The sequence below is a fragment of the Taeniopygia guttata genome, chromosome 1 (assembly GCF_048771995.1).
Source record: "Taeniopygia guttata chromosome 1, bTaeGut7.mat, whole genome shotgun sequence".
Taxonomy (NCBI): Eukaryota; Metazoa; Chordata; class Aves; order Passeriformes; family Estrildidae; genus Taeniopygia; species Taeniopygia guttata.
In genome coordinates this window covers 25902946-25916187 of record NC_133024.1, presented here as the reverse complement: position 1 = coordinate 25916187, position 13242 = coordinate 25902946, and the positions used below count along the sequence as shown (strand labels likewise).

The 13242-nt window shown below is 36.5% G+C and overlaps 1 protein-coding gene across 9 annotated transcripts in view; it reads right to left on the bottom strand.

Moving 5' to 3' along the window:
• The window catches only part of STXBP5L (syntaxin binding protein 5L), a 180323-nt gene that overhangs the window by 150916 nt on the left and 16165 nt on the right, over positions 1-13242 (bottom strand). The gene's annotated exons all lie outside the window — the stretch shown is intronic.

Here is a 13242-nt window from a genome sequence, read left to right as displayed (position 1 = left end):
AGACTTTAGATTATCCAGAAAATTACAAGACAGTAGATGTTACACTGGAATCTTGAAAACATTTAAATTAAAACAGGAATATGAAAATAAAGAATTTAGTCTAAACATTATTTTCTAAAAACTAACAATAATGCCTCTCAAAATGTGCATATGATACTGAACTCTTGATACTTCTTGTCACCCTGAAAAGTAATGAAATAGGAAAAATACTTCCTCTTGTCAAAAGGCTGCAGAAAGTCTCCTTAAACAGAAAACAAACTAACTGAAGACACAAAACAAAATACCTCCATTGATTAACAGTTATGGTAGAAAAAAGGGGTATGACTTACTGCCAGTAAAAACCTGAATTCTAATGAGCTTCAAAAATTTCCAGTAATTGAAGAGCACTTAAAAATAAATGAGAGATAAAGGAAGCAGAGTTCACTTTCAGTAGTGATTTTGACATTTTGAAGATAGTCACCAAAAGCAATGGCATTTTGGTAAAGTCACAGTATCACAGTATGCATCTGATAAAGTTTGCTATATTTCTTAATCTGTTAGAGGTCTGAAGAGTTAAATATGTGACAAATCCATTCGGTTTAGCAAGAATCTTTAAACAGACCAAAATAACTTGAAGAAAGAGCAAAATGATGGCTATGTGCAAAATTGACAAATTCAGTGTAATTTCCACTAGAAAAAAAAATCTGTTTAGTTGCTTATGCACATCAGGAGAATCTAAACTTACAGCAGGAATTCTAGAAAGAGATGTGTGAATCTCTACAACCAACTCTATATGCAGTGTTGATGAATAAAATTGTTGCAATAAAAAAGCCCCATGAGAGATCCTATATGCTTACAAGCTTCAAGCTGACATGGAAGATCCACAGCTCAGTTTCTCTTTAAAAGATAACTTTACAAGATTCTGTTAATAAAAATACCCTGCCTAAATTTCCAGAATCATGTCTGAAGAATGACTGCAATGAGCAGTGACAACAAAGCTCCAGGGCAGACATACTATGATTATATAACCATAAACTGACTAGAAAAACAAAAAAAAAAAAAAAGCACTGTTTCCATGGACAGTATAAAAATTCTCACTTAAATAATATTTGCTATCATTGGTCTTGTAGTTGGTTGATGAACAAGAAATTTTCTAAATATGAATTTAAGAAAGCTGGTGAGAAATTGGTTTTCCTTTTTTTTTTTTTTTTTTTTTTTTTTTTTTTAATGAAAGATGCTTGCACTAGTCTGGTCCTCCCAAAAGCTTCTGCTGATTTTTCAGGCAGTTTGAAAATACTTCCTATGAAATTCTCAAACTATCTAGTTTGGGGGAGCTTCTTTTGCTCTCATCCAAGATGCTTAGCTATTTCATAAGCAGCAACACAGGCAGATTTAACTTGATTTCTATGTCTCAAATACCAGTCTTCATTCATAAAAGCCACTCACAGGCTCACAGAATACTGACAGACTTTCCCTATAATCATTGCTGCAACTATAGGCAGTATTAGCTCTTTTCCATCTCTACTAAGAAAGAAAAAGAGAAAGCAAGAATGAGAAATACTGAATTGAAACTTGAATTCTAAAGGTAAGTCTAGATAGCAGGATGATATTTTTAATTAGAAACATAAAGCTGCTAATTAAAAGGCAAATAAACTGATGGTTTTAATAGATTTGGCTATTTCTAATTCAGATTTTGAGACACAGTCTCGGGGGAGGGGGCGGTTCTGAAGTTCTACTGATTTTATACAATTATTAACTCAGTATTAGCACCGATGGTTTAAAATACATTTCAATACATTTACAAGAAAAGAAGTTGTGATTCTAACACCAGTGCAAAACTGACCCAAATCTTGAAGAATTGCTTACTATATCATCACACTGAAGTTATAAAGGAATGCTAAAGAATGTAAATTAAAGCCAAGAATTCAGAAATATGTTTACCTGGAAGGGTTAAAGTTGCATATGAAACCTTGATTTGTATTCCATTCTGTCTTAATTAAAATCCTGATGCCAACATCACACCAGAGTCCACAAGTGCAACATACTTATCTTGAGATGAAGCCCCAAAACAAAAGGTAACACTCTGCCTGGTTTTTTCAATGCACAGACCTTGTAAAACTAGGAGCTGATGATCACACGGGTGATGTTCTAAATATGGGAAATATCAGAAGCAAGGACAGATAACATAAACCCTACTTAACTACTGGTTCCTTATCTTTGCAAACTGAGAGATCTGTTTATACAGGTTGATAGCAGGAGCCTCATCTAGTGGTGCTTAGAGACAAACCAGTAGCCAGACAACCCCTAGGCCCCAGTAGAAGTTTTGTTTCTGGATAGCAAAGATAACATGGAGCACACCAATTGTAAACATTCTTTCTGACCATGTACACCATTCACAAGTTTCACCTGTCCTGTTAGAAACTGCACCACATTAGCAGAAATTGCTGGATTTTTCAGTTGCCAACATTCAGGCTCCAGGTCTAAACTAGGGAAGTAGAAAAAAATCTTTCAACTATTCAGCAGCAGCAGCTTTGGTGGCTCTTGCCCAGATGAATAAATTTATCCGTACCTGATGCCCCTCTTGGGAGAACAGAAGAACTTTCAGTCCTGTAGCCAGTTTGAAACATGCCAGGGGAACCAGAGCGGACACTTTGATTGCTGTACTTTGGAAGCAGTTCAACCAACTAGACTGTTTCACAGAACCACCAAAATTTTCTTATTTTTCTCCTCATGATATAACATCAATCTCACCAGAGATGAGACAGGAAACCAACATCAGAGAAATGCAGTAGTTCAAAAAAGCAGTATTTCATCCTCATTTCCTCTAAGTGTGCTTCTTCCTTTCTCTACAGCTCACAGCATGGTAAAGTAGACAAGGACCCTGACACAGCTCTTCCTTGTCAGGCCCCAAAGCATAAGGTTGGTGAAGAATCCTGACAATAGCAAAGCTGGAGAAGTGTGAGGAGAGAACTGATGCAGGACTAACGAAAAATGAACTGAACACGCAGACCTAATTGTACCATATTTCTAAGGACTCTATGTTTGAGTTCCTTCGAAACATTCTAAATTCCTTCTACATTCAGGGTATGAATGTAGAAGTAAAATAATTCACTATTAATATAATCTCTCTTAGTATCTTTTCTGTGAAGCCCTAAAAAGGATTATGTCTAGCTAGAATAAGAAATCCCTGGCAGTGGTTAGCTAAAATAGACAAGTAAGGCACAACCTTCTACCTGCTTCCTCAGAACTACATTAACTAATTAATTTCAAGTCATAAGAGAAGCATTCCTCTAAAGAAACAAGGACTCGGTGTTCTCTCTTGCAGCAGAAGATTTAGTCTACTTCTAGGAATATGTGGCAGGCAGCATTATATTAATTCCTTTTAAAAGAGTTAAACTTTTTTTTTTTTTAACAACTGGAAAATATCTCATCTTTAAGTTGTTCAGAAGCCAAGAAAACAACACTGTTTTCTATTGCATTTATTGATCTCCCAGTGACTTAATTTACACTTAAAAAATGGAAAGCTTCTTTGCTGTAGTAAATCTGCCAGCCTAATAAAGTGGTTCTTGTACTTTCAAGTCCAAAATAGTGATATATCAATTAAAACTGAGGGAACTTATAAAATGAACCAGTTTTTCATGGGTATTTTCTTTCATTTGAGAGTTGAAATGCTAGAGAGGTCCTAAGCGACAAAATTCAGGGGCATAGGAGAAAACGTTCTGAGCAATGATGTTCACAGCAGAATTTGCTTCTTCTCTTGTTTCAGAAAAGATTGGGGTTTCTTGTTTTGTTTTCTTATTACTTGGGACATCCTACTTGAGGAAGCTGACAGCTTGAAAAGCTTATGGTCTGGATGATGATGATGATGTTAATTTAGGTAAGTTATCTTTAATTTAAGGTTCATTTTTATACAAAATTTTATTTTTATTGAGAAATATATGCTCAAGAAAGGTTATGCACATTATATAAACCAGACACTATGGAGTAATAATTAAAACATACCTGTTAATTCACAGATACTTTTAACAGATCCCATCACTCTGATGTCAATGTATTTAAGGATTTCCTCTGTCTGTTGTTCTGGAAAATATAAATGTGGTATTCTTCATCTTAAAAGAATTTTAAAACCATGCATTACGTTTATTAATTGTAATGACTTCTTTACACTGGTTGATACCTCACTATTTTACAGCTACAAACAGCAGGAATCAAGTTAAAAGCTCTTTTTATTAAAGGCCAAAGGACTTGAAAAGGCAAGTATTGGCTCTTGCTGAAGATTAGAACTTTTTTCTCAAAAAATCCATGTGACCAGTTCTAAATTAGCAGGTGTCTCTATCCATCAGACACCTTATTGTATGAATGAAAAGGTGTACTGATAAAGGGTGAAAAAGCTTCCCCATTAACAGTGCAACATTTTTTGTGTCTCAAAATAATGAAGAACAAAAAGGGAACGGCTATTCTGCTTAAAATAAAAGTGCTATAAGCACAGTGTCCTGACCACACCCTACTTGGAACTACAGCAACTCTTGACTTGTTCAGCTCAGGAGGGCAGGATGTGGGCATTTGAGACAGAAGGGAATACTCAATTAAGAGATATGGAACAAGAAATCATGGTTAGCAGGTTTTCACCTAGGAAGGGAAGGTCTTAGGTTCCAACCCCTATTATAACCTGGTTATGCTATCCAATGATCTGTTTGTATAAAAGAAATGAATGTAACAAAGACAAAGCTATGGGTACAGATCGGCAGCTCTGAATTTAAGTGCTGCTTTGAAATCACCACATCTATTATTGTCAGTAATTAGAGAGAAGATCTATCCTTTTTCTGCTTAAATTATCAGTTTCACAATTAAAGCATGTTAAGAGCACTGGATTTCCACTCATTACTGTCTGAAAACCACAACTGCTCAAACAAAGAGTATGGCAGAATTTTTGTAAAGTGTGCTGTGTCTGGCTAAAGTGGAGTTCATTTTCTTCATGGAGGGAGGCAGGGTGATGTGTTTTAAGTACACGATTAAAACAGTGTTGATAAAACAGCAGAATATCTCCTTCATTACAGCACTAAAGAAGAGCAGACTCACAAAATTGCTGGGTCACTTCCCCTCCCTGTGCTCTCTTTGGACAAAGAGATTGATGCCACGTTTACATTCTTTAATGCCCTCTAAGACTTGGCTATTCATTTTCTGATAGCTCTTGATCCACAATCTGTTTTGGACTTGGCTTCTCCCATGATGCACTTTTTTAATACTTCCTTTTGTACTCGAGTAGCTTTTAATGTGGTATCTTAAGCACCTGGGAAGCATCTTGCCTCTTGACTTGAACAGTTTCCTTAGAAAAATATGTAATTCAGAGACTGCTTTGCACAGGTCAGGTGCAAGATGGAGATTGAAAGAATATTGCTTGCTTAATGGCACTAAGAAAAGACAGTTCAGGGGTGAGGAATAGAAATCTAAGAACTATAAGAACTGGAGGGAAACTAGGTCAGTTAGGGAAAGAAGGAGTGAGCTGGCAATGGATGAGGGAAGAGAACTTCAAGAAAACTTTTCCCTCCCCCTCTCCTGAATGAGATCATAGTCTCTGTTTTGTTCATCTCCCCATTTCGAGAACCTCAGGAAAAACTGTGCTTTTATCCTACAGCCTTCCTTGAGGTTTAGGCTGAAATAGTGTGTGAGTGTCTGTCCCATTTCCTACTGAACCACTCATCACATAGTTCATGTTCCTTGCTGTGCAAGATCCTCATAGGAGGAACTCTGGTTTCAGAAACTTCTCCTTAGGTATTCCCCATACAGAGACAATTCAGAATCATTGTAGCCTTTCTACCTCATAATGGGCATTCAACCCTCCACAGTTCCCATTCATCCCTGGTCTCCCTCCATTAACAACGTATGTGCAAGAAAGGCACCTAACTTAAAGAAGTCATCAAGAATTTAAATTGAATGAGTGCCTGTAGCTAGACAAAAATAGGTCTCCTTTCACAACACTAAAATGCTCCCACTGTATGTGTCCATGTACTTTGGGTTTGTCTTTTACTAGGTATTAGCTTTCCTGAGTGATTTGGAGAAGTATCAATTCCCTCTACCATCAAGAGTATCTGCCAGATAAAAACAAAGAAATGTGTAGCATGACTACAAATTTCTGTGGTTTAAGGACGTCTGCTAAATTTAGGTCATGGATATTTGTCTAAAAAAGATAATTAGCAGACTGGAAAGGACAGCAAATTGATGTACTTTATTTCCTATACACGTTAACACTTCTGTTGATGACAAAGTTTAGAACAAAAAAGGTAGGAAAAGTTCTAAAGCTGACACAAGAGCTAATTAAGACACACCACTTATTTGAAATAGTTGACTATCACCAGTAGTCATAATTTCACTATCAGAGTAAGTTGAGGATTTTTTAATTATACTCAAAAAACCCCCTTGTAACAGACATCCAGAAAGCAGTTTTTCAGATAGTGTTCATAAACACAGTCATCAGCTCCACTTAAAATGCTGCCAAAGTCATCCACCTGTATGCCAGTTTTACATGCATCTCCAAATATATGAAAATCTACATTTTCTCAGTAGATTCGTTTGCAGATGTCAGATTCCATTTTTGTCTCCTGGATAAACAGCAACTGAAAGTGAGGGAAGTCCAGTACATTTAACTGTAACATATTCAGTCTGATTACTTTAAAATCATGGAAGAGGCTTGGGAAACAAATGGACCCAAATTTCTGCATGCATGCACAAACCTTATATAGATATTTTAAAAAATTAAATAATAATAAGAATAAGAATATATATATGTGAATGCACACATAACCAGATACACAGTAATCTTAACATAAAAAAAATCCTCCAAACTGTGGTTCTGTCAGATTTAGTAATACAGGTAAATTTGATTATTTTGGTATCTTTTACAATAATTTTTATTCTTGTAGATTGACAGTAAATTAATTTCTGTAATAACCTATTTAGCTATCTATACACACAAAAATAGACATTTGTATATTGATTTCCAGAGGAAATTTTAAAAGAAGTTATCTTAGGAGTACTGACTGTCGGTGAAGTTTGTAATCCTGAATAGCTCAAGTTCTCTAGAAAAACCTCAAATACATTGTACAATGAGATAAAAGATGAAATGTATCAATGATTCCTCCAAGTCAAACGACAGAACTTTGGGTTTTTGATCTTGTCTGTGCTACCCCCATTCAATCTGCCCAATAAATCACACAGAGTAAACAGCAGAGAACACAGTCAGCTTATTTTGAGGACAAAAAACTACCGAAACCTTGTTTAGATTAAAAGAGAGCAGTTCCAGGGAGAGTTAATCTGTCACAATTTATATTTAACTTTTACGCCATCCTTCTCACAGAGCAAAATCCCAAATTACATTCTCCTCTTTTCTTATAAAGTACATCCAACCTGATGCCAAACATTCTTTACTACATTTTCTTTAGCTACTGTAAAATTCCATGCCTACTCAGAACTCTGCCAGCAATGATTTAATTAGCGCTATTTATTTTTTTTGCCAGATTTTCTTTTTTTCTAGAGTGCACAAACAGCCTCAGTTTTACCTCCCAGCAATACAGTCTCTCTGTGTACATCAGCTGCTGAGGAGCCATGACGTTCAACAGAGCTATCTTGGGTTTAGATTTCACCTTCCCCTTTACTTGGCAGAGTAATTCTGGAATCAAAGATATGTTTACTGGCTGTTTCACAGAAACAAGATTATCTTATAAAATCATTTAGCTTGTAAAAGACTTCCAAGACCATTGAGTCTAACCACTAACCCAGCACTAAAAAGCCCACCACTAAACCACGTCCCTCAGTGCCACCTCCGCGTGACTTTTAAACACTTCCAGGGCTGGTGACTCCAGCACTTCCCAGAGCAGCCTGTTCCAGGGTTTGACAACCCTTTCAGTGAAGTAATTTTTCCTAAGATCCAATCTAAACTTCCCCTGCACAATCCAAGGCCATTTTCTTTTGTCCTTTCAAGTACTTGAGAGTGACAAGGTCCCTCCCCAGCCTCCCTTTCTCAAGGCTAAAGCTCCCTCAGCAGTTCCTCAAAGGACTTGTGCTATGTTCTCCAGCTCTGTTTCCTTCCTCTGGACACACTCCAGCACTTCAGTATCTTTCTTTTAGAAAGGGGCCTAGAACTGGACAAAGGCTTTGAGGTCTGGCCTCACCAGTGCTGAATACCAGAGGACAATCACTGCCCTGGTCCTGCTGGCCATACTATTGCTGACACAGTCCAGGATGCCATTGCCATTGGTCTTTTTGAAGGCGTGTTTGTTTCTCCAGAAAACACACCTTATTGACATTCAAAAATCACTCTTTCTATTAAAGCATTGGAAGAAGTACAAAAAACAGGTCAGAAAAAGTTATTCCAACTATGATCCTAAAGCAGAATCTACCTTGAGCAGAACCTGTAGAATTTTTGTGTAAAATCTTCATGTACAAATACATGAAGATTTTTTAAATACAAGTAAAAGAGATGGTATCTCCTATACCACTCAAAATTGAAAGACTATTTCTATATTTTGTAGCAAATTTCATAGATAGCTGCAATCTGCCATACCTGAATTTATCAGATGCAATTTCATACACTGAGAAAAGTCAATTTAATGACCTGCTCCTTAGTGCCAACATTTTGTTACTCCCCTATTTCCTTCTCTGTCCAGTCCCAACTGCACTCCTTCCACTTTCTTTATGCATCATTCTGACTAACATTGGAGGTAAGCACCAGATAAATCAGTTTGCTAATCTGGCAAAAAAAGTAGCACAGCAGAAGAACTGGTATTTTGCCAGGGTAGTGCATTGGATGGCTCACAGTAATAGATCTGACAAGCAGCAGAATTGGAGCAAAGGAAGGGTCAGGACTGTGCAGCTAAGCTAAAGGTGGGAATAGAGCAATGCTTTCACTGTCATGTGTTAGCAAGTCAGAATAATGTTTTGTTTGCCTAGGTACAAAATCGCCACTATATTTTCTGATAACCTGGATAATCAGCAGCTATTCCAGGCTGCTGGAAAAGATTTGCATGGATTGCAGATGCTTTACAGCTTTGCTCAAGCAACTAATAGTGAAAGTGAAGATTTGCATGCCCCACAACCTGCATTCATGGCAATATGGAGCCTATAAGTCTAAAGAATATGTATTAATAACAGTACCAGACCACACTATAACACATACAAAAACATATTAATAATTTAAGCCTGTTTGATGGTGAATTTTTCAGTGATGTGGAGGCCATTCTGGACTGAGTAGGTAATTTTCTTTGCACTGGATTTAAGATAAACTTCCTCTCAATTCATGATAAGCAAAGATGGTAATAGCTAGAGAAGAGTTTCAGAATTTCTCACTACAATTGACCACTAAGTAATCAGCAGTTTGATTAAAAAAAAAAAAAAAAAAAAAAAAAGAGGAGACATTGTATTCTGTATGTTTAAAGTAGAGAGCTGTAATGGCTAAGCACAGCTCTGATGCAATAGAAGAACTCCAAAGGAAAGGACTCAATGACTCCGGGAAGTATTTAGAATTAATTTGAACAAGAATTTGTCAGCTGAATAAATGACAATATAGAAATATACATCCTGAAATCTGAGCACAGCATGCCACTTCTTCAGATCTGTTACTGGAATAATCATTGTCAACAATACTGATTTTAATCTATTTATTCAGATGGAGAACGTGGAAAAAAACCCAGACTTCTCCTTTTCCTCTGAAATCAAGAAGAGACTTAAGTCTGACCAAGTATCTTAATTTCTCACCTCCTTGCATAGTGATACAGACCCTTCTCTGACAGCAACCAGAGACTGCACATTTGGTTTTATTGTGTCAAAAGGTTCTTCTCTAGAAGGGACTAGAGAAGATGGATATGGAGACAATAAGAAAAGGAATTCAATTTCATAGCCCCTCTTCAATAGAATGTGTTTTCCTGAAGCAAGGATATTCCACTTAGAGTGGTATCAGGCAATGATCTGAACAATGATCACAAGTATGGGAGCTGGAAACAGGCTTCCGACAGGAAGATCTCAAAGGAGAAATGAAATTTGCTATCTTTAGTACAAAGGTAAAGAATGACCAGATGCCAGAGCAACTGTTCAGGAGTGGGGTTTTGGCCCGTTTTTGAGCTTTGTTAGGTAGTAGGGGTACTCCTCTATTGACGGTTTGCAGTGCAGTCTGATTCTGTGGGCAGCACCTATGAGGATCCAGTACCCAGCAGCCATCGCTGTAGGTAATGCCTGCAGTTGTTTCAACTTCCTTGGGAAACCCACAGAGACTGCCAGGATCAGTAGAGCACGGCAACAACAATTCCCAGTGCTATAGGAGCCACAGCAGTTGCATCTAAGCACCCTGAAAAGAAATCTAGGAGAAAACAAATTTACTGCCATACCAAAATGATCTTCCATTTATCTCTGCATTCTAATGGCAGCTTATGAATAATATGCTTTATTTCAGGACAATATAACATAGTCAACTTCAGTACGGCTGCTGGATCACTCAAAATGATCACCTGAAGGCCTGATGTTAGATATTAATTCACAATACAGAAGGACGGACATGCTTCCTTTTCTTAAAAAACAGCTTGTCTTTCAAACCTTTCTGTTACCTTGTGACCAGTAAAAATACCAATACCTTGTGAATCTTTTAGAAAATTAAGGAAGCAACAATACCATCATGTGACTTAAGACTCATCACAGGAGAACTTGTTCTATATCATTACATGAATATTAAACATAAATTCAATCTTCCCATCCTTTTGTGTTCCCTAAAGAAGAGATTCTGATCCAAACCAGGTACCTTTGGCACTACCAGTAAACAAACAAATAAATAATTGGGTGAATTTCTCTGATGGCAGCCAAGTAGTCTGTCCTTTCACTCCATCAACACTACTGTTTAGAAACACCAGCCAAACACAATGTATGTATGGAAAGAATTTCATTTTTCTTACGTGACATACTCATGGCAGAATGAAATTGTGCAGTTCTGTTAAAAAGTATTTTTACAGGATACTGTGGAAAACTTAAGAGCCACTAAAACCTGTATTTTCCTTAGTTAAAAAAACACCCCACATTATGAATTGTACTTTCAGATGTAATATTTCATCTGTTACATCTTGGCTTGAATTTTATTGCCTGATTTCAACAGCTACAGACATCTGCAACAAGACTGGCTTAAATGAGTGGTGTTCTGGGGGCAGTCTTAGAGCCTATTTCACTGCAAATTTATTAGTCCACGAGTAGGTTTTTTATATAATATGTTCAGCAAAACTTACAGCCAAGTGAAGAAACCTCAGTTAAAATGAATAAATAAGTAATTCTTTCTATGGCACCCTCTGTCTTCAAAGCACAGTTTCCATTAACTCAGGGCTCAATTAAGCAAACTAGGTTCTCTGTGACTAAGCTGAAAAGCATTTATCTTATGACATATCCTCCAAAAAAAAAAAAAAAAAAAAAAAAAATCCCTGGTAGTCCTGATGCTCTTGCTTGGTTAAGATACTAAAACTGCTAGAAATTTTTCCATGAATGAGATAGGAGTTTGCTAGCAAACAGAAGAAGAAATGTTAAAAGGAAGGACACTTTGAAAAACATTCTCTTCCCTTCTGCTAACTCTTTATAATCTATTTTTATAGAAAACATATAGAAAATTTTATATAAGCTTAGGCACACAGCTATTTTCCCACTTCATGTTCTATTCCTGTGGCAGGAGACGTGCAGGTTTAAATTAATTCTACATGAACCTGTATTAATTCAGGCTCTGTACCTGCATTTTCCTCAAAGGAGGGATTTGTAGGGATAGAGGATGTGTAGCCAGTGACAGCACTGCTCTTAGAAAAGCCACATTGCTGAGATGGAAAGAAGAGGTGGGCTCAGTAGTCAATATTCTGCAAAGTCATCGTTGTACTTCTACCATGAAATTCCCAATACCCTCACTCTGATGAGTGAGGACAGGGACAAAGCCACTCACTCTGATGAGTGAGTTTCCAGGGACAAAGCCACAGATTTTTAACATTGCACACCTCTAAAAATAAGAAATCATGACTACTAGACTTGTACTTCCCAGAAGTGCACAAATTCACTGACACTTTCTTCTTTGCATTTGAACATAATATATTCAACTTATTTCACATAGGTAAAAAATAAAGAGTAGAACTATTAAAGCAGAGCTTGTCACATAACTTGAGGTTTAGCTGAGTCTTGTGAGAAATTCTGAATCAGATAGAAATTGAGGCTTACAAAAATGCAACTGTTCAGACCAAGAGTACCCAATAATGGAAGAACCAAAGTTTTAGCTACGTTACATGAGGCACAGGCTTCTTTTCCACAAGGAGAGTTTTCTTCACTTTGTAACCTGCCTTGGGTTCATTACATTTATAGTTACCTTGGGAACAGGGATAGTAAAAGAGCCAGAAAATATTATATTGCTATTTCATACAGCATTGTGCCCTACTTTAAACACATAATTTATTTGGCTACAAAAAGTTTGTAAAAAAATATTGTTTTATTAGTTCTGTATTCTGTAACTTTTAAACCTTCTTGTAATAGTCTTTCTCCTTTTTTCCTTGCTTTATATTTGCTTTATATGTATTTTCACTGAAGGGGAAAACATTGGAACCATGCCAAACTAAGAAAATTATGTAGAGAAACATTTTGAAATACATCATAGTTAAATATTCTTAATTTTTTCTTTAATTTAGTCTTCAGATTTTAATTATCTTGTAATTAAATTTATTCGTTATAGACTTCTAACTTCAAAATCCTACTAAAAACAACATACAAATTGCTGGCACTGAAGTACCTTTATAATTAACAAAAAGAAATAGGCTCTTTTATAGTGTGTCACCTTCTCCTCTGGGAAGAGAGGAATTCTGTCCTAAAAATGCTTATTTCCCACCATTCACTTGGAAGTGTCTAAATAATTTCATACATAGCCATCTAACTGCAATCCAACACTGGCTAGCTGCATTGCAGCAATAAATTTATCAATTGCTAGCAAACATTCACAACTTGCTCATTACCACTTTGCTGTCCACTTTTACTTTTCATGCTGAAAAAGATCAAATCTCTTTTATCTCAACCAATATATGCCAAAACTACATGCTTAAAAATGCAATCAGGAATTGTTCTTTGAACCCCTTAGGGACCTGGCTGATTCCTCAACAGCACATCTTTTTCCAGTGTGTCTCATAAAGAAAATGAAGTAGAACATAACAACTGCAGCCTTACCTGAATGCTTGAGGAAGGTAATTCCCATCCCTGTATTACAAATACACAGAAATG